Source organism: Mus caroli, unplaced genomic scaffold, assembly GCF_978045245.1.
Source record: "Mus caroli unplaced genomic scaffold, Mus_caroli_1 scaffold_7, whole genome shotgun sequence".
Classification (NCBI taxonomy): domain Eukaryota; kingdom Metazoa; phylum Chordata; class Mammalia; order Rodentia; family Muridae; genus Mus; species Mus caroli.
In genome coordinates, this window is record NW_028227262.1 from 56,665,651 (window position 1) to 56,686,528 (window position 20,878).

At 42.1% G+C, this 20,878-nt stretch overlaps 1 protein-coding gene across 5 annotated transcripts in view; it reads right to left on the minus strand.

Annotated features, from left to right (window-relative positions):
• Nr2c2 (nuclear receptor subfamily 2 group C member 2) overlaps positions 1 to 20,544 on the minus strand; it is a 78,319-nt gene extending 57,775 nt beyond the window's left edge. Inside the window, exons 1-2 of one of the 5 annotated variants that reach the window (XM_021164251.3) lie at positions 19,896 to 20,544; positions 6,509 to 6,592 (exon numbers count right to left, since the gene is read on the minus strand). The gene's annotated coding sequence lies outside the window, so the exon portion shown is untranslated. Of the gene's footprint in view, positions 1 to 4,885; positions 5,017 to 6,508; positions 6,593 to 18,816; positions 19,414 to 19,895 lie in introns of those variants that run through there. The other 4 variants (XM_021164249.3, XM_085840281.1, XM_021164250.3 and 1 more) reach the window with 4 other exon arrangements.
• Positions 20,545 to 20,878: the final 334 nt, after the last annotated feature.

Genomic DNA, 20,878 nt, shown 5'->3' on the forward strand with positions numbered 1-20,878 from the left:
AACTCAGACTGCCACCATTGTGTACCTGCAGAAACAACAAAAATCTCAGTGCTGGTGACTTAGATTCTGCTAATACATGTGTTACTGCAGTGTCACTTCCTTCCCTCACTGTCCCCTCCCTACCTACTCCTTCATTGGGAAAACAGCAAAATGTATCTCTCCTATTGTTCTGTTTTAAAAAGTGAAGAGAGCAAAAGGCCAAAGATGGAAAAACTTTGGCTAAGAACACCACAAAGACAAACCAATACTCCATATATGTCAGAGACCTGAGAAGTGATAATCAAGTAAAGCTCACGCCAGTCACTGCTACCAATCAAGTCATCCTCACCATAGAGGCTCTGAAAGAGTTTACTTACTGGTACTGAAGCAACAGCAAAGGTGAAGTTGAAGGAATTCCAAAGTGTGAATCAGAAGCTACTTCAAGACGTCATTGTTTGGCCCCCATAACTTAAACTCTAAGAGAAAAATGAAGACCTTCCACACTGAAAATGTCTCAGATTTCTAATGGACAATAGAGTAAGTTTAAATCAACACTCACTTCAGTATTCAGAGGTTTCTTTTTTAAACCAACTGGAGGATCAAGCTAAGGTAAGTCACCAAAGTGCAGTTTTGTTCTCATGAGAGAGTCAGTTCTGCAGCTATTAGCATACATATGTCCTCACATGTTTAAAATGCATACCTAGGTTTAGGTTTCCAATCTGGAAAATATCTTTAAGATTTTAAGCATAGAAAGGATATTTGAGGTTGTTATGCATTTTTAATTCTTGTATGCCAATAGGGCATATGGGGGTAGTGTGCATGTGTAGCCAAAGGTCAATGGTGTCTAACTCAATGGTTTTTCCACCTATTTTTTGAGTCAAGGTCCTCTCACTGAACCTGGTGCCCCCAGATTCACCTAGACTATCTGGTGAACAAGCATCCATGATCCTCCTGTCTCCATCTCTCTACCACTGAAATTATGAGAATTCACACTGTGCCCAGCTTTTTAGACACATGTTGGATATACAAACTCAAGTGCTTGTGATTGCACTGCAAGTATTTTAATAACAGCAATCTCCTTGGCTTGCATCTCTAACTTTTTAAAAGATTGTTTTTTAATTTTTATTTTTATGTATGAGTATTTATCTACATGTAGAAAACGGTCTTTCTCATTTAAGGCTCATAAAAACTTGCTGTAGATGATTATTTTAAGTGCCTGATGAATGTTCATGATAACATTTCTGATAAATTCAGCTCTAGTTAACATCATAATCTCTCACAGGTACATACTAGGATTACTTAGAACTAACTAGGTATCCTTCCTGGGAAGAGCTGGGACATGGTAGGTGGATACTTTAAGTTATTGAAATTGTGAGTTCTCCTAAATATTAACAAGAGTGATCTGAGGTAATTTACATAGTTTATTAGTTTAACTGATACCATTTTATTGACTTACATTTATTTTTATGTTTTGCCTGTGTACATCACCTGCATGACTGATACCCTTGGAGATGAGAATAGGATCCCTTAGAGCTGGAGTTATGAATGGTTTCAAACCAATATATGGGCACTGGGAGCCAAAGCCAGAAGCAAGTGCATTTAACTTAACCACTAAGCCATCTCTCCAGCCTGTTTTTGAATGTTTTAAACAGTTTGAAAGCTGATACTTAGGAAATTCAAAATATGAGCCTGATATCTATTTTGTCCTAAGAAATTAATTTTGTATCAATTTTGAATGAGTGGTGCCTCAATATAAAGAAGTTACTATTGTTATGTGCACATGTAGAAGCCAGGGGTTGATATCCCATGTTTTCTTAATGGCTTCTCCTCCTGTGATGGTTTGTATATGTTTGGTCCAGGGAGTAGCACTATTAGAAGGTGTGGTCCTGTTGGAGTTGGTGTGCCATTCTGGGTGTGGGCTTTAAGATCCTCATCCTAGCTGCCTGTAAGCAAGTATTCTGCTAGCAGCCCTCAGATGATGATGTAGAACTCTAAGCTCCTCCCTCCTCCACCATGCCTGCCTGGACACTGCCATTTTCCCACCTTGATGATACTGGACTGAATCTCTGAACCTATAAGCCAGTCCTAATTAAATGTTGTCCTTTATAAGACTTGCCTTGGTCATAGTATCTGTTCACAGCAGTAAAACCCTAAGACTCCTCCTAAAACTTACTGGTTTTGTGTCAACTTGACACAATCTAGAGTCATCAGAGAAAAATAAGCTTCAGTTGAAGTAATACCTCCATGAGATCCAGCTATAAGGCACGTTCTCAATTAGTGATAAATGAGGGTGGACTGAGTCCACCACTGTGGATGGTGCCATCCCTGGGCTGATGGTCCTGGGTTCTGTATAAAAGCAACTTGAGCAATCCATGAGGAGCAAGCCAGTAAGCAGAATCCCATCATGGCCTCTTCTTCATCTTCTGCCTCAAGGATCCTGTCCTGTTTGAGTTCCTGTCCTGACTTCAATGGTGGACAGTGCTGTGGACGTATAAGCTGACTAAATCCTTTCCTCCCCAGTGTGCTTTTTAGTCATAATGTTTCATGACAGCAACAGAAACCCTAACTAAGACAAATTCGAACCAGGCACTTGGGTACTGCTGCCATAAGTCTGACCATGCTTTTGTTTGGAGGAATTTGGACTTTGGGTTAGGAAATGCTTTAAGCACTGCTTAGTGGGCCATACTAGTAAGAACATGGAAGATGGTGAGGCTGAGAGTGTTCTGAGCATCAAAACACTCTGGTGGGGGCCATGGCTAAAGAGGTTCCGAGGAAACAAAGATTAATATGTGGAATGGAAACTGTTCTTGTGACATTTTGGTGAAGAATGTGGCTGCTTTCTTCTTTTTGTCCAAAAAATCTGCCTGAGGCTAAACTGAAGAGTTGTGAGGCTGAAGTGAAAAGTTGATTTATTGATTTGGCAGAGGAAATCTCAAAACAGTTTAGTATCAACTCTGTGGTGTAGTTATTAGTGTTCGCCTTCATGCAAATTTATAATGAAAAGGAGTAAGCCGAACAAGAAAACTATAACATGTACAATTTGAGAAGAAAAGGGGCACCAGGAAGTGGAATGGAGCTAAGTCCTGTGCTCAAGAAGATTAAAGATAAGCCTAATGTTAAATGGAATAAAAGAGTGGTGACAAAGATCCAACCCAGCTAAGCTTCCAGTTTGTGAAAGGAATTTAAGAAGTCTATGGCTGGGTACAGTAGCACAAAACTTTAACCCCAACACTGGGAAAGCAGACACAGGTAGATTTCAGAATTCAAAGCCAGCCTGGTCTACAGAGAATGTTCCAGGACAGCCAAACTTACACAGTGAAGGAAACCATGAAAAACAGAAAGCTGGAAGATATAATAGAACAAGAGGGCTGTATTCCAGCCCCAGTAAGCAGCAGAACTTGGCAGCTTCAGCTACTCAGTTCTGGTTTTAGAGTCAAGGGTAAAAGAAAGGGACTATGGGGTTCCCCCTTGTAGACCAAGGAAAGTAGCTGAAGCCAGGTGTGTGTCAGAGAGATTGTGTGAAGCTGAGAAGGTGAAGCCTAGATTGCCTTGAAGACCCCAAGATGATGGACATGCCAGTGTCGTGGAATACCTGCTGAGAATAGTTGCTAACAGGAGTGGAACCAGCCCAAGAAAAAGTATGTTGCAGAAAACAAAGCACAAAGGTACTGGAGATCTGAAAGGCTTTGACATGAAGATGCAGAGTCTGAAGTTTGCCTAGCTGGTTTAGAGACTTGCTTTGGTCCAGTATCACCTTCTATTTGGAATGGTAATGTATATCCTGTGCCATTATATATAGGAAGTATGTGATCTGCTTTTTGATTTTGAAAGAGATTACAGTTAAGAGACTGTTTGAGTCTCAAAAGGAACTTTGAACAGACTTTTAAATGCTGATTGTGTGTGTGTGTGTGTGTGTGTGTGTGTGTGTACAGACTATGGGGATTTTTGAGGTTAGACTAACTGCATTTTGCACCAAATGTGGTAGTTTGAATAAAAATGGTCCCTACAGGCCCATAGGGAGTGGTATTATTAGGAGATGTGGTCTTATTGGAGGTGTGTTACTTAGTGGAGTGGGCTTTGAGGTCTCATATGCTCAAGCCATGCCTAGTGTGGCATTCTTTTCCTGCTTCCTGGTGAAATCCAGATGTAGAACTTTCAGCTTTCTTCAGCAGTATGTCTGCCCACATGCCACCATGCTTCTTGCCATGAAGATAATGGACTAAACCTCTGAAACTGTACGACAGTCCCAAGTAAATGTTTTTCTTTGTAAGAGTTGTCATGGTCATGGTGTCTCTTCACAGCAATAGAAACCCTAACACTAAGGCACTGTCCTCGATCCCTACTTTGTGTGTGTGATGTACACAGGTGTGTATAGGTGTACATCCATGTCTCTGTATGCAGAAGTATGAGAAGGATATCAGGTGTCCACTCTTCACCCTATTTTCCCTTGATAGTATTACACTGATCCTAGAGCTAGGCCAGTGACCAGAATGCCTCGCCAATCCTTCCATCTACATCCCTCAAAGTGCTGAGGTTAAAGGTATGAGGCTGCCATGCCCAACTTTCACATGGCTACTTGAAATTTAAACTTATGTCTTATTGCTTGTGTAAAAAGTACTCTAATCCACTATGGTAATCTCAATTGTCAACTTTCAAACTAGAATCACCTAGGAGATGGGCCTCTATGTACCACTGTAGGGGCTTATCCTGTTTTATTTTGAGGTTAAAGTCTCACTATGTAGCTTTGGCTGGCATGGAACTCCTAATGTGGATCAAGCTGACCTCCAACTTATAAGAGATCTGCTTCTGTTTCCCTAGTGCTGGGATTAAAGGTGTATACCATCATGCCCAACTCCTTCCCCTCCTCAGATTTATTTATTTTTATTTTATATAAATGTTTGCCTACCTATATATAACTATACACCACATGCATGCCTGGTCCCCACAGAAGTTGGAAGAGGGTATTCAATCCCTGGAACTGATGCTGTAGAAGGTTGTGGGCCATCACATGGGTGGTAGAAACTGAACCCGAATCCTCTGCAAAAAACAAGTTCTCTTACCTTTTGAGCCATTTATCCAGCTCTGGATTATCTTACTGAGTTAAATGAAGTGGAAAGATAGGCCCACTATGGATACTATTCTGTGGTCTATCATCCTGAACTGTATTAAAAAGAGAAAGTGAGCTGAGCACAAGCATCCAGCACTGTCTGTTTCCTAACAGTGGTTGCAATTTGCTTCAAGCTCTTGCTGTCTTATGTCTTCCATGCCATAACATTCTAGACCTCCAACCGTGAGCCAAAATAAAGCCTTCCTTCCTATATTAGGTACTTTTCTGTTGTTACTGGGATAAAGTACTGTCCTGGCTGGTTTTGTGTGTTAACATGATACAAGCTAGAGTCATCCCAGAGAAAGAAGCCTCAAGTTGAGGAAATGCCTTCCTAACATGGAGGCATTTTCTCAATTAGCATTCAATGGAGGAAGGCCCAGCCTATTGTGGGTGGTGCCATTCCTGGTCTGGTAGTCCTGGGTTCAATAAGAAGGATAAGCACAAACACAAATTCAGGCAAAGCACACATACATTTACACATGTCTTTTCTTCGAATATCCATTCTTTGGTAAAATTGTCTTTGTTTCAGAAATATAATTTAAAAATGCAAATCTTCATTTCTTCTAAGGATAGAATACACAGTTGTAGTGTAAACCAGCAAAGTTTATAAAAAGTACAAAGACCTAGGTCAGAATCCCATTTCTGCTACAATAAGCTCTTGGCTGACAACATGGTCTGGTTGTTTTGTTTTGTTTCTGGCATGGTTTCTCGTCTATAAAATGGTAACAGTAACCAACCTCAAAAGGTTATCAGAGTTACCCTTGCATAGGGTCTGGTTTACTGAGTATTACCAGTGATGACAAGAGTAATGACACTTTTCAAGGTCTGGTCCTGACTATATCCCCTCTACACATCATGCTGCCTACAGGTACCAAGCTGTTTTATGCCTCGATCCCTTTTCCTAAATTTCTCCTCATGTTAACCCCTCTAGAGTCTGTCACAAAATTTCTCACTATACTTACCTAGGTCTGTCTGAAAAATGCTTGTCATTGAAGGCCCATCTAAGTGCACACTGTTACACTTACTGGTACTCCTTAGTTGGGTGTGGTGAGCACCCCTGAATTTCAGTACTGTGGACAGTTGCAAGTGGTTAAACAATCTGATCTACCATTGTGCAGTAACAAGTATATAAGAAACCAAGACACAGCCTTAGAATTAAAATTACTGCACAATAACAATCAGATTTGTTGACTTGAGACTGAGATAAAATTTCAAGTCATCTTATTATACACAACCATCCTACCCATGCAGAAAAACCTACTCACAGCTGCTTTTGTCATTTGTATTTAGTGTCAGCATCCTGCTTTGGATTTGAATCATGTGCTGACTTCTTTGGGACTGTTTTGAAAACCACAGAGCATACTGATTTCTACCCTTTCAAAAGCAAGGGTGCCAGCTATTGTGCTAGCCCCTGTCACTCACCTCAGCCACCTGCTGGGTCCCCACTCTGTGCTGAACCAGCCCCTCCATATTTGTAGCCATGGTGAAGCAAGATCATTAGAGAACCTGTTTGGAAAAATGCAGCAACTTCTATCAGGTGTGGAAAACCAGGCTACTTGAAAATTATCACTCATCAGAATTCATCTTTGATACTATCTTACAAGGACCATGCCTTCTAAAGGAAACAAAGCCAGCAGGGTAATCATATCTAGATATGCCATAAAATTAATGTACCAACTTTTTGTAGAAACATTTCAAATTGGTAAATTTCTCTTGGCAGATATAAATGCAAAGGAATAAGGGACTTATAAGATCTTCTCAGTTTAACCTCTCAAAGAGGTGGAAACTTCACATACCTTTTTGGGTAGCTCTTAGTCACAGTACACTGAGTAAAATGGTGGCTATCTGAGAAAACCATGAGGTCAACTTTGGACAGAATACTAGCTTGCTAGATTGCTATCACTAAACTTTTATTACTAGTGGCAATATGAGAAGCAAAACCATGCTCAGATTACACACCTCATTTACAGGCTGAAAGACAAACAATACACTAACAGAGAGACAAAGAATATGCTAACAACAAAAAAAAAAGAATATGCTAACAAGACAAGGTACCCATCAATTTACTAATATATATCTATTAATATATATATTTGAAACAGAGTCTCACTGTAGCTCTAGCAGGCTTGGAACTTGCTATGTAAACCAGATTAGCCTCAAACACACAGAGATCCACACCTGCCTCTGCCTCCCAAATGTTGGGATTAAAGGTGTGTGTGTGTGTCCGTCCCTAGCTTTCCACTAATAGAAAAAAATATATTAATGCTATCATTTGTAAAATTTGAGGAAGATCATCTAAAGACCAAAAAGCCTGATAGCCTTCTAGGTCAGAGTCACTTAAACACATTCACTGCTGACCCTCCATCTCTTCTGGTCACGAACAAGACAGCTCCAGGAGAATTCCCTAGACACTTTTCAAAAACCAGGGTTTGTTTGGGACAATTCATTATCTGGATAGGTCCCAGGCAAAACAGGAAAACAAGCTCTAGCAGAATTATCTTTGAATTTGTACATAAAAACTGTTCAGTGTTACTGTACAATATATCTATGTGTAAAATACACAGATGCACAACTAGTTCATTTGCTTGCTTGGACTATTATACAATGAATAGTTTCACAAAGTACCTTTCTATAACATTCCTACTTATGAGGCATAGATCTCCAAGCTTTTTAACTGTGGCCATTTTCTGTATTCTTCTACCCATTATTAGGTAGCCACTTTTACTACTTTAATTTCCATTTAGATTGTTTCACTGCATAAATGATGAGTGGTGAATGGAATGTGAAACTGGTTGACAACATAAAAAGACCTAGAACCTGTAAGTACAAGGACAGGTACTGCACCAACAGGGACACGATACCAGGTCACAGATATCTGTGATTCACCTCCATATAATATGGCCAGGCATGAGCTATAGGGGTTAGTCATCTTCTTACTCTGAAGTCTTTTCTTTCAGGGTATATGGGGCTAAGGAACAAATCTAGAGCCTATCATATGCTAAGCACATTCTACCGGTAAGCTATACTACCAGTCTGCTTGCTTGCTTGCTTTTTTTTTTATTTGTAAGTATGTAAAACTTTTTGTTTCTTAAAAAAAAATGCAAGAGGGAACGAACACTGGTTTTTGTTTTAAATTTTTTGTTATTTATTTATTTATTTTGTCCTTGCTATGATTTGGTTCCAACTTAGAGAAACAGAAAAAGAAAGGAAAGCAACATTTGAGATATTCAGACAAGTAAGTCATAGCACACAGCTACATGTATGAGGTCTAGACTTGCACTCTTCAACGAAGAAAATAATGATAGCCAATAGGTAACATATGATAAGAATTCAATCCAGACAGACAGCCACAACTAATCACTTTATAACTCTGAAACATAATCTCTGTTTCTGCTGCTAACTGTAGTTTTAAGTACAAATAAGTGACCCTAAATACACTGGAACACTGGTAGAGAATTATTATTGAATAATATAGAAATATCAGAACATTCTTTAAAAGACCTTTCTTTTTATGGGATTTCCTGAAAAGACCCCATAGACAACTGTCTGAATTCCAATGGTCCACTTTATGGGCTTCGTTTTGCTTTTGTTTTATATTGCTCAGGACCAAATTCACAGCTTTAAACCTGCTATGAAAGCATTTTATCACCAAACTGTACCTCTACCCTGAATCACTTTAAATCTGCAGGGACAGTCAACTTAAAATAGTTATGAGTCTCAAAATAATTCTAGTAACCATATGTATAAGTCAGGAAATAGTACATCTGTTAAACTTTAAAAACCTAAGGATTCTGGATACTATTTGACTGTGTAAGTGTATACATTTGTGAATGTCTTCGCCCATTCTTTACATGTCTTGACTAGCAGTATGATATTAATGCTTGATGGATCAATATTTTAGAAGTTTGTATTACTTTTTTTACTTACTAGCGTACAATGGGGATGCATGTGTATGTGGTGATGCACATGTGAAGAGGATAATTTGCAGCTGATTCTTTCTTTCTGCCTTTACAAAGGTTCTAAAGATTGAAGCACCTACCCCAAGCCATCCGCCAGCCCTGTCAGCCTGCATTTTAATGTTTTAAGGACATTCTGTCCTACCCTAGGGTTAAAAATACCATGGTACATATTTTATTATATAAATGCTAAATAATGTTATCATTCACTTTGTAAGCTCTTAATCCATGTGCCCATTAGTTTTTTGAGTGTGATGAGTCAGGCACAAACATCAATTTTCCAGCACCGTGGACTGAACCACCTATCCTTTCATCACTGATCTGTAATGTCATCTCTGCCATCATAACTCAGGTTTCCTTCTGAGTGTGTACATATAATGGCAGGTTCTCTAGTCCACCACTGGTTATTTATCTTTCTGTTTGCTACCACCATTATTTCACTGCCACAGCTTTATAGGCCTTGCCCACTTCCTGAACCATCTCTTGAATTCCTGGAATTCTTGATGTCAATGTTGTTGCTGTTTTTTTTTACCTCCCAAGCAGCTTCAGCCATCAACTGCTAAATAAAAATGAAAGAGGAGTAATGTATGCCTTCTGAAAAGAGAACAGGAGACAGTCAAAGTAAGGACATGCAGAGAAACTTCAGACAGCCATGATTCCAAAAGAAAGACTTTCATCCAACTAGAGCATATATGTTAGAGGGAGTTTCAAAACTGCATTTAGCCATGTTAGAAAATGTGGTGTGTAAATCAAATCCTATTCGTGTGTGTGTGTGTGTGTGTGTGTGTGTGTGTGAAGCTTCTCCTTGCAGGACAGCACAATGTAAAAAGTAAGTAAAACAAACTCTCAGGAAATGTCAGGAAGGAGAGCTGTGGGGTACCTGTAACTTAAGTGCTCCTGAAATAAAGCTAATGTGGGCAAGACTCACCACCATACAACCACAGGACATCTCACAGACATAAGTCATATGGGATAGGGAGGTCAGAGCCTTTGGAACAAAGTATGGGGCATCAGTTTTCAATTAGAGGGCATCTCCCTTCCCAAAATGGCAAGTTCCAAAGAATAGTGATAGCTGGAAAACTCAGCCACTAACTTCATAACTGAAATCTAGAAACAACAAAACTAAAACCTATTACTATAGAAATAAGCTTTTAGGGACCTGGAAGAACTAGATGTATGGCTCAGTGAAAGAGAGCCTGCTTAGTATGCACAAGATCTGGGTTTTGATCAAAAGCACCAAAAAGAAAAAGCTGTCTTGGTTTATGAAGGTAAGCTTAGCAGCACCAACAGGAACTAACAGCTGGTGTTGTATTAATAAGCATTGTGAACAGAACACAGCTAGTTCTGGCTATAGAAACCTGAAGATGACTCTTCAACTAGCTAATCTTCAAATTGTACCCAAAGTCATGTTGATAGAAGAGAACCCAACTAATTGCCAAGAGCTATCAAGACATAGCACTGTATGTTAAAAAAAAAAGTGTTAAACCCCAAATAGCCCACCAACTCTTATTAAGAAACTATGATGACCAGACAATGAGCTGAAGGTTGAGAACTAACAAAATAAGGGAAGTCAAGTCCTTTGTCCTTGATGAACTTGATGCAATTTAATGGCTATGGTGAGTGTCCCAAGGAAGAAGTAACTCCCTCTGCTAGAGAGCTAATGAAGAGTTAGTGAGTTGCCTCCATGGTTTGTAAAAACACTTGCCCTCAAGCCTGACAGCCTGAGATCTACATGGTAAAAGGAGAGAATCAACTCCCTCAAGTTGTTCTCCACATGTATCTTAAAGATATATTTAAACTAGGTTTTAGGAAGTGGGAATTTGGGGCTGGAGAGATGGCTCAGCGGTTAAGAGCACTGACTGCTCTTCCAGAGGTCCTGAGTTCAATTCCCAGCAACCACATGGTGGCTCACAACCATCTGTAATGGGATCTGACGCCCTCTTGTGGTGTGTCTGAAAACAGCTATAGTATACTCATACATAAAATAAATAAATAAATTTTTTAAAAAATGGGAATTTATCAAAGAAAAGAAGAATGGAGAGTATCCGAAGCAGGAAGGACAGTTCTTAAGGAACTAGCAAGTCTAACACAGAGTGAGGTATTTGAGGAACAGCAGGAAATATGCCAAAAACTGTGGGAGAGATCAGAGGCTGACACTGGATGCTGGGGAACCATCAATAGCTTTAACATGATTGTATCTGATCGTCAACAAAAGAAACTTTTTTGATAGCAGGGTGGAGGTGACAGGAAAAGTAATATTGCAAACAAAAGCCAGTAACGACTCATGACAACAGTAAGAAATGAAAGTAGATCCTTAAATTTAATTTCGAACTAACAAGTTATCCTGAGCAGCACATGATGACAGCAGGACACAGTAAGTAAAAACTGTGGTGCAGACCACAGGGTAACAAGAGCATAAATGAACTCTTCCAGACTCACAGAAGACTGACAGCTGATGAAACCTTGTCTTCAGTTAAGTAGGCGTATGGACCCTAACACAGCCAATCAGGTTCTTGATGGGAGCAACAGGTCTCTCTCAGTGGGCAGGAAGTATAGCTATGGCACTCAGCAACAGAGAAACTGTCTTCAGTAACTGGAGTCTAGGAACTCATCTTTCCTTTCATGATCAAGGGATTCAAATCACTCATGATTATGCACTGCCTACCTGAACATGAACTTAACAGCATTCAAAGTGCCTATTGTCCTGAGCAAGTCTCCCTGGTTGTGAGGCTCAGGCACTAAGATGATCTCTCTAATGCTAACCACATCAGACTGCCAAAATGTGTATATTGAACCTGGAACTCATAGTATGTTATAGCTACTATTTGTTGAAAGTGCTGCTTTTACCTTCTCAAAAAAAAAAAACAAAAGCAAAGAAACATGAAGGCAGAAACTAAAACTGTGAAACATTCTTTAAGATCTACCCAAGATTCAATATATGTATGTTGTATAATCAACCAACTATAATTCACACTGTTAAGCTGCAAGCTGGGCAAAAGGAAAGGGCTGAATTAGGGTATAATCTGAAATAATTAAAAATCCAGCACTCAGGAGGCAGAAGCAGGCAGATCTGAGTTTGAGCCCAGCCTGGTCTAAAGAGTAACTTCCATAACAGCCAAGGCTAAACACAGAAACCCTGTCTCAAGGGGGGTTGGGGGGAATTCAGGGTCACCTGTAGTGAGCATGCCTTTTTGATCCCAAGTGTAACATTTAGAAATTAGCAATTGTTTAAATTAATTAAATGTTCTAGTCTATGAATGAAAGAGATAAGTAACTGATACCCTGTTGCTGTTTGAAACTTGCTTGTTCTATGCAGTGAGTTCCAGGATTAGGTAATAAGAGACCCTAACCCCACTCCCAGTCCCCCAAAAAAGCAGTATCTAATGATCATTTGAAAAATAAAAGGCAGGCAAACCAGCTGTCATGATGGCACACACCTTTAATCTCAGCTTTTAGGAGAGAGAGATAGAACAACCCCTGTGAATTCAAGGCCAGCTGGTCTACATAGTGAGACCTTGTCTTTAAAAAAAAAAAAAAAAAAAAAAAAGGATACAACTGGATAGAATTTCATGATATAGTTTAAGTATATTCTGTTAAAAACCTATTTTTTTTACATTTTTAAATTTTATTTGTTCTCTTATATATTTCATCCCAACCACAGTTTCCCTCCTCCCTTTCCAGTCTCCCCCTCACACCTCTAACCTCATTCCTCTCCACTTCCCTTCTGAAAAGGGTAGGTCTTCCAGGGTTATCAACCAAACATGGTATATCAAGTTGCAATAAGACTAGTCACCTCCTCTCATGTTAAAGCTGAATGAGGCAACCCAGTAAGAGGGAAAGGGTCAAAATCAAGCAAAAAGGATCAGAGACAGCCCTCACTCCCATTGTTAGAGGAGTCCCACAAGAAGACCAAGTTACACAACTATAACATATGCACAGAGGGCCTAGGTAAGACCCATGTAGAAACCTATTTATATTCATGGAAAAATAAAACTCTAGATGACATAAAATAAGAAACACAAAGCCACAGATTAGATGTCAAATTAGGATTTGGAATTAGGACATGGGGAAAAAAATCAAAGTTTAATATAATACCAATGTTCTTCAGTAGAAAACATGCCCTTTAGATGCCTCTAAGGCTCTAAGGCCAAGCTTAAATCCACAACCAGTTTATCGAAATCCTGATGCTTTTAAGACTTCAAATGATTACTTAGCCTCTGGGTCATGTGCTTCCCTACCTATCATGCCCATCCAAAGGAGATTAGTTTCTTCTTCCAGTAAGAAAAAGGAGAAATAGCCTGGCGTGGTGGCGCACGCCTTTAATCCCAGCACTTGGGAGGCAGAGGCAGGCATATCTCTGAGTCCAGCCTGGTCTACAAAGTGAGTTCCAGGACAGCCAGAGAAACCCTGTCAACACAGAGAAACCCTGTCTCGAACAAAACAAAAGAAAGAAAGAAAGAAAGAAAGAAAGAAAGAAAGAAAGAAAGAAAGAAAGGAAGGAAGAAAGGAAGAAAGGAGAAAAGAGGAGAAATAACATTCCCAAGGGAGGCTGGAGAGCAAGGAATGAATAGCTTAGAAAAGCTGCAGCTTCCACAGCCATGTTGTTCCTATGCTACTGGGGAACTACTACAGGTGTTTGTGTGTGTGTGAAGACTGCTGCTTCATGCTACCAACGACTTAAGTGTAATAATGATAATATTGATTCTGTTTCTGTTAGAATGAGCCAGGAGTAGACAATTGGAAAAGGAGGGCAGAACTTCTGGGCACCTATGACATGTTCTGTCAAACAAGGTTATGTTTTGATTCTCAGCACTTTAGTATGATGCATAAGCTCCAACAAGAAGTCAGAAGAACAGACACACGTGTGTAAAGTGATCCAGCTGCTAATGAAGTGCTAGTATCCAACTCCAACCACTCTGACCTTAAAACTTACACTAGTCCCTCTAGACCACATTACACTTCAAATAACTCTCCAAGAAAAACAAAAAGTCAAGGAAGAAAAACAGTAACAGGGTATCAGTTGAACATTTAATAACTAAACAACTGCTAATTTCTCTATGTTACACACTTCAGTACTGCAGTCAGGACTTTATAATCCAGCTCCACCACGACAATTTCTTAGGAATCCAAAAATACTTTTAATATTTTAGCTATATAGCGATTTTACTGACCAAAATTGTCAAGATAGAAAATAAGTAGAACAGTGAGGATAATTTTTAACACTTTTGTTATGAGACAAGGGTTTCACTGTGTAGCCCTGGCTGTAGTAGTCCTGGAACTCTGTAGACCAGGCTCACCTCAAACTCAAATCCCAAGTGGTAGGGTTAAAGGCATGCACCACCACCACCACCTGGCAATTTTTAACAGTTTTAAGTAATAATTTTATTGAACTACAACATGCATATGCAAAAAGTGCTCAAACTAAACATTGTGATGACTGTCTACTAACAGAATATGTATTCACACCAGAAAACAACAGCACCAGCAGCCTGAAGTCTCCAAAGCACCTCCCCTGTTATCATTAACTTTCCTTTCTTCTCCTAATATCTATTATCAAGGATAGTTTTTGCTTGTTTTTTAACTATAAGTAATATACTTTATGTGTATTTAGCTTCTCTTGAAGTCCATTTTCATTATGGTCTAGTATTCTAACACATGACTACACCATAATTTGATCATTTACAGCTTGTGTTCAGCTTGTTTCTAGTCTGGAGCTCTTATACTAGTGTTTCTGTAAATAGTCTTACTCATGCCTTACGGTAACTGAGATCTTGCCTTGGCGTGTCTTTAACTCAGTTATCTACCTGTCTCTGCTGAGATCAATGGTGTAAGCCATCATGCCCAAGCCTTACTTTCTAAGTAAGTTTTATCACTGATTTCCACTTTAAACCCTTTTATTTATTTTCATTTACTTTTTAGTTTTTGCTTTTCTGAGATAGGATTTCACTATGTAGCCTAGACTGACCTCAAACTTGCCATCCTCCCACCTCCCACCTGAAGTAGGCCCCTCATTCTGTATATCTCCAGATTTTAGTGTCTCTTACTTTTTTGCTAACTATAATAGTTGGTACTTATTGATTGTATGATCACTACCTTTCATTCACTCATGATCCTGTCTCACACTAGAAGATGCTGAGCTAGAATCACAAGTATGCACTACTACACCCAGTTAAATTACACATTCTATAAGGGAGTATCTTATATCTCTCTAGAAAAACAAAATAATCTCATTTCTTAAAAGTTGTACTAAGTGAATCAATACATATATTCTAGTCAACAGCTTTTTCAGCTGAGGACTGATATAATACCACTTGTGACATCTGCTTTCCACCTTGGTAAAACAATAATTACTAGGTATTCATCTTATCAACCTAGTAAATCTTGTGTTTCTTCGAATAGGGGTGTGGGAGAGAGGATCATGAGCAATATAAATGTCATTTCTGGTATGTTCCATTAGTACACAATCAGATTCACTGTAGAATAGAAGACCCTGAAAATGCATACTGAAGCATTCCAGCATTAGCAGTTTCTCAAGAGGCATCCAATCAGCCAGTACTAGAATGTAAAGGGCACCTATGGGTAGCTTGGTAGGAACCTTTTTTAGCTCCTGCATAGCAGATTCTTACTACATAGAGCAGTAAAGGTAAACAAGGAAGGTTCTGGAGAACTCTCGACTTTGAGCCCAGTACCACCAGCCTTATTTCTCCTAAGAGCTGCCCTTTGCTCCAGACCCAAGCACATTCTTTCACATCTCCCATGAATCCAAACTGGAGAAAATTATAATCTTGCAATGAAATTTCTCTCTATTTACATTCTAACATTTCCAAAAACCTTTGGGGTTAGAATGTAAATAGAGTGGAATTTGTATTTACTGATCAGTAAATACAAAATAGATCCTGTCACCACCTATTAAAGGGTTTTTTAAGTCTTTTATTATTATAATGGAGGGAGTACTTTCTATTGCCTATAAGTCATACTTTGCCCTGAAACTGACTTTCATTGACATAATGCTTTCAAAAATCCAAGACTGCCTCATCAAGTCCAGATAAAAGTCTGCAGTAACTTATTCATTTCCTGTCCTTAACATTTCATTTCTCATTCTCCAAGACACCCAGATGCCAAGGTATGAACCTGGCTAAACAATCCCTTAAACAATGCCCATGCCAATGTACTGAGTTAGGCTTCAATTCCCCCTATACATAGCTCCTTCTCATCATTGCGAACTATGCCAGTTGGAAGTGTTCCCTGGCTGTCATACCTTTAGGTAGAAAGCTTTTCCTGCTTCAACACTAGCTTTTTAGTAATCAGGAGAGGTATCCTAGCTACCAGAGTTCACAGAAAGTTGCAAAGGTTGTGGGGAAGGAACAACAAGATAGCAAAGAATGACAGAGAATGTCAGCCTTTAGGCAAGTTAAACCTCCAAAGACCAAAAAACCATCTTCTATAGTGTGTGACAGAAACATTAATTTCAGATGATGATCACACACAGAAGAAAAGGTCAGCCATTAAGTGAGATATAATAACATATACCTTTGATCTCAGCACTCAAGAGGCATAGTCAAGAGAATCTCAGAGTTCCAGGCTACCCAGGGCTACATAATAAGACCCTGTCTCCAAAAAAGGAAATCAGCTTTTCATAGCAATAAAGCAAGACAAACTAAAATGTAGGAAATTTATATTAAGTGGCTAGGCTGGTTTTGATGAGCTTCAAGGGCCATTTCCTATTCTGTTTTTCAAGACAGGGTTGCAAGCCTGGAACTCATTATGTGGCCCAGATTGGCTAAGCTCCTTCACAGATGATCCCTTTTGGTGTCCACTCTGATACTTCAAACCTTTGGAGCAAATGGCACACAGGAGAACTCAAAGACAAATACTCAAATGTGAACCTCAAGCAAGATACAGGCTATCTCACCACAGTCTCACCTCCCTTGTCTGCAGTTACTGCAGCAACTCCTCACCCACTCTCTTCCATCCTTGTGTTGGCTCCCTTTTCCCCAGCTTACAAATGTATAACCTCAAAGACTGCTTACTCAAGATTCAGGAACCAAGTTTTTCTGACTCCATGACCCAAGATCCTTCTACCATACCAGGTCGCTTGGCTCCTTGTATTAAAAACTTCACCTAGGCATGGTAGCACAGACCAGCCTAAAGTCTCAGCTGCTCAGAGGCTAACACAGGAAATCACTAGAGGCCAGGGTTAAAAGGCCAACCTAGACAACTTCTCAAACAAAACAGAACTAAACAAAAAACCCTCAAAACTTCCTAGAATTCCTTTTATAAAGGGAAGAGATTGTTGACACAGACCTTACTCCCAATCCCAACACAGAGTTCTCATTATGTAGCCCTGGCTGGCCTAGAACTCTTGTGTGTGATAATCAAAGTCTTGTGCCAACCACCATACCTGGATGGTCTCTTAAGTGTGATTGACTACAGACTGACAAGGATTTTGATACAAAATAACTGGAGAAAACTGCAGCTTCATATTGATAGCTGTGTCTCCAATTAGAAGGTTGAACAGCCTTGAACCTGTGATTAGGCTATTCTTGCTGTGAAGAAACTAAAGGTATCAGGGCACTTTCTCACCCATGTGCCTGAAAGAAGGGTCTGCATCCTTAAAAGATCTGATATATCATTACAATATCAACTGTATTGTGATGTTAAAATTTCCAGCTTTTGGAAAGAGAAAACCCAAAAGGAAGAGCCATCATGCTTTGGGGGTGGGAAAGGGGGTTGTCACTTTATTCCATGAACATTCTATCACCTCATAAATATTCAGGAAAACTTTAAAATCCACAGTGTAGAACCCACTGGGCTGCAAGTCACTTTGGGACAGCTTACTCCAATCTCTTTTTGGAAATGTTTGCTTGGCTTAACTTACACTGTCTCTTGAAATAGCCAAAGAAAGAATTAAAACTGGGACTGCTAGTATTATTAAAAAGATAGTTTGATTTCAAATATTTTATTTTGGATACCGATCTTATAGCCCAGGCTGGCCTAAAACTCTACGTAGCCAAGGATGACACTGAAATTTCTGATCTGCCTCCACCTCCCCAGTAATTGGGATTACAGATATGTACCACTACATAGTTTATTCAGTGCTAAGGATGAAAAACTTGAGGTTTCCTACATGCTAGCCAGCCCTTCCTATTATGTTATATACACAAATACTTTAGTCATCATATTCTCCAATAGAAGCTAACATTATATTTTGTAAAGTTTGTTTTCCACTTTGACAAATGAGATTTTCAGTAGCTTCATAGCATCAATCAAGTTTATCTCTGGGAAAGATAAATATGTTAAAAGAATGTCTACTGAAGTCCAATTCAAATTCCCTGCTTAGTATAATGGACATTTTATTGCTGGGCATGGTATCCCAACTGTCAAGTTCGGATAAAAATGCACCAATTAAATATGCAGCACTTAGCTATTGGTAGTATCATCAACAATTTACTCAACAAAAAGTGTGGGAAAATCTTCCCTTCCCATCTTCAAGCTTGCTATCCAGAACCCAGCTCTTTTCCTGAAATCTATTCAAACATTCAGTGAAGCCTGACTTCCTCACCATCCAATTAAATTAATGCCCTCACGATTCCTTCAGCACAGCATCCAGTTTCTTCCATTCTCTGACCATTCTCTGAGCCTTTGTATCCCCTCGGCATCCAAAATCCTGGGGGGAGAATGGCTCCTTGCCCAGGTCAGTTGAATCTCTGGAAGTAGTCCTAGTGCCTAAAGCTACGCACAACTGTGTTTAATGAAAGAAGGAAAGAGAATCACCTCACAAGTTTTCCACTCCAGTTGGTTCCTTATATTTTTCCACATCACCATTTTGGGACTAGGGATGTTACTCAATGGCAGGGCCGTCCCCGGCACCACATTAAGACGAAAAAACTAACACCACCATTTGCAAATTACTTTTGAGGCTGGCAGAGTAGCTTGGACTCCATTTTCAGAGAACAGTCCCTCAAACAATGCTGAGGAGAGAGGCGAGGCTTGGCAAGAACGCCTGGTGTCCCAATTTCATGGACTGAAATTGAGCCCGCCAGAGGAACTCCGTCCAGAGTCGTGAGGAAAGCGCGAACCCCGGAGAGCCTCCATGTGCCGACAAGCTCTTCCCTCCAGGCCGCGCCATGGGTTCAAAAAGCATCACCAGCTTCCCAGCCCGAGACCCACCAAGTTCCTCAGAGGCTGGCCCGCCCGGCCTCACGCCCCGCACTAGCGGCCCCCGGGACCTCCCTCTCCCACCTGGACCAACCAGCACAGTCCTGGGGGCGGTGCCGCAGGCCGTGGCCCTCCTATACGGGGGGACGATTGGCCAGCCCGGCCGTCACTCAGGAGGTCGTGCCCTGCCCACGCCTCCCTCCCTCCGCTTCCACCCTCCTAGTCCGGAAAAACGGCGGTTGGGCCAGGGTGGCAGCCAACGGCAGGCGGGGAGTGCTGGGGTGAGGAGCGGGGAACACAGGAAGAAGCGGGCAGGCCGGGCGCGCGCCGAGGGGAGCCTGGCCGGCGCCGCGGGGACAAGATGGCGGCGCTGGCGGAGGGCCAGGCGTGAGGCGGGGCCGCGGACAGTCCCCCTCTCCGCCCCCGCGGCGCGCGGCCGGCCCGGTCAGGACAGCGGCTCGCCGGGCTCGGCCGCGGGCGGGGAGGGGAGTGGAAGAGAGGGGAGGGAAGGGCGCGGCCCGGCCCACTATGCAAAGCGCCCGCTGCCGCCGCCACCGCCCCGTGGCAAAGGTAAAAGGCCGCGTTCAGCCTCCGCGGCCTCCATGGCGGCGCAGGCCTGCCCTCCTCCGCCGTGCCGCGCTGCGCCGCGCCGCGCCGCGCCGCGCCGCGGCTTGGCCGGGCGGGCTTGCTCTTACCTCAGGGTTGGGCGCCACCACAACCGCGGAGCAGATCCCGTGTCTGCGGCGGGCGCCCCCGGCTAGGAGGGCAGGACGCGGGCCGGGCAGGCGCCGGAGGGCAGGAGCCCGGGGGCTCGGGCGGCCGGGACGCCGCGGCGGGCCGGTGCGGAGCGGGGCGGCGGGCCGGGCCCTGGCGCCGCCGGGGTCGCGGAGGGACCGCGCTTTGTTATTGTTTTTGTCAGTGAAAGGTCAGAGTTCGTGACCCCGGTGCCGCTGCCGCCGCCGCCCGCGCGCTGGGAGGAGGAGGGCGAATGTTCCTCTTCCTCTTCCCGGCGCCAGCCTCACCGCGGCGGCGGGGGGCGGGCGAGCACGCGATTGGCTGAGCGCGCGCGCGCACCGGAACGCCGCTGCTGCCGCTGCGGCCGCCGCCGCCGCTGGAGCTGAGGCCCGCAGGCCTGGGCCGGGCAGGTGCGGCCGATCCCGTAGGCACCGCTTGCAGGCTGGAGAAGCGGGCCCTTGCCTGGCGCCGCGCCGAGATGTTGCAAGCGAGCGGTTTCCTGGGAGTGCACTGAGCTCCCGGTACCTTCCTCGGGATGGATGGTAGCTTTCTGTTTTAAAGCTCCGAGGATGTGCATTCCTCTGGCCGGACCAGGCAAGTGTGCAGATGCCCCAGGCCCATTTTTAAAATAGGTGCTCAGCCTTGGAGCCCAGACTTGTGCAGTCCCGTGCCCCTCCCCTTCGCGATTTGAGTAAAGCAGCTTTGGCACGCACTGATTGCATTCTGGAAAGCCTCCGGGTTATGCTTCTCCATTGGGCTTCGGAAGGTGCGGCCGTTTCCCTCTTGAGTGCCTGCCTGCAATGTTCACCCACTCCCCTTGATCACCGTGCTGTGTAGATTGGATATACTCTACCATCTAATTACACACACACACACTTCTTGCTCATTAGACATAAATGCTTCAAGATTTTTGCAGTAGACATTTAGGCTTACAATAGGGTGA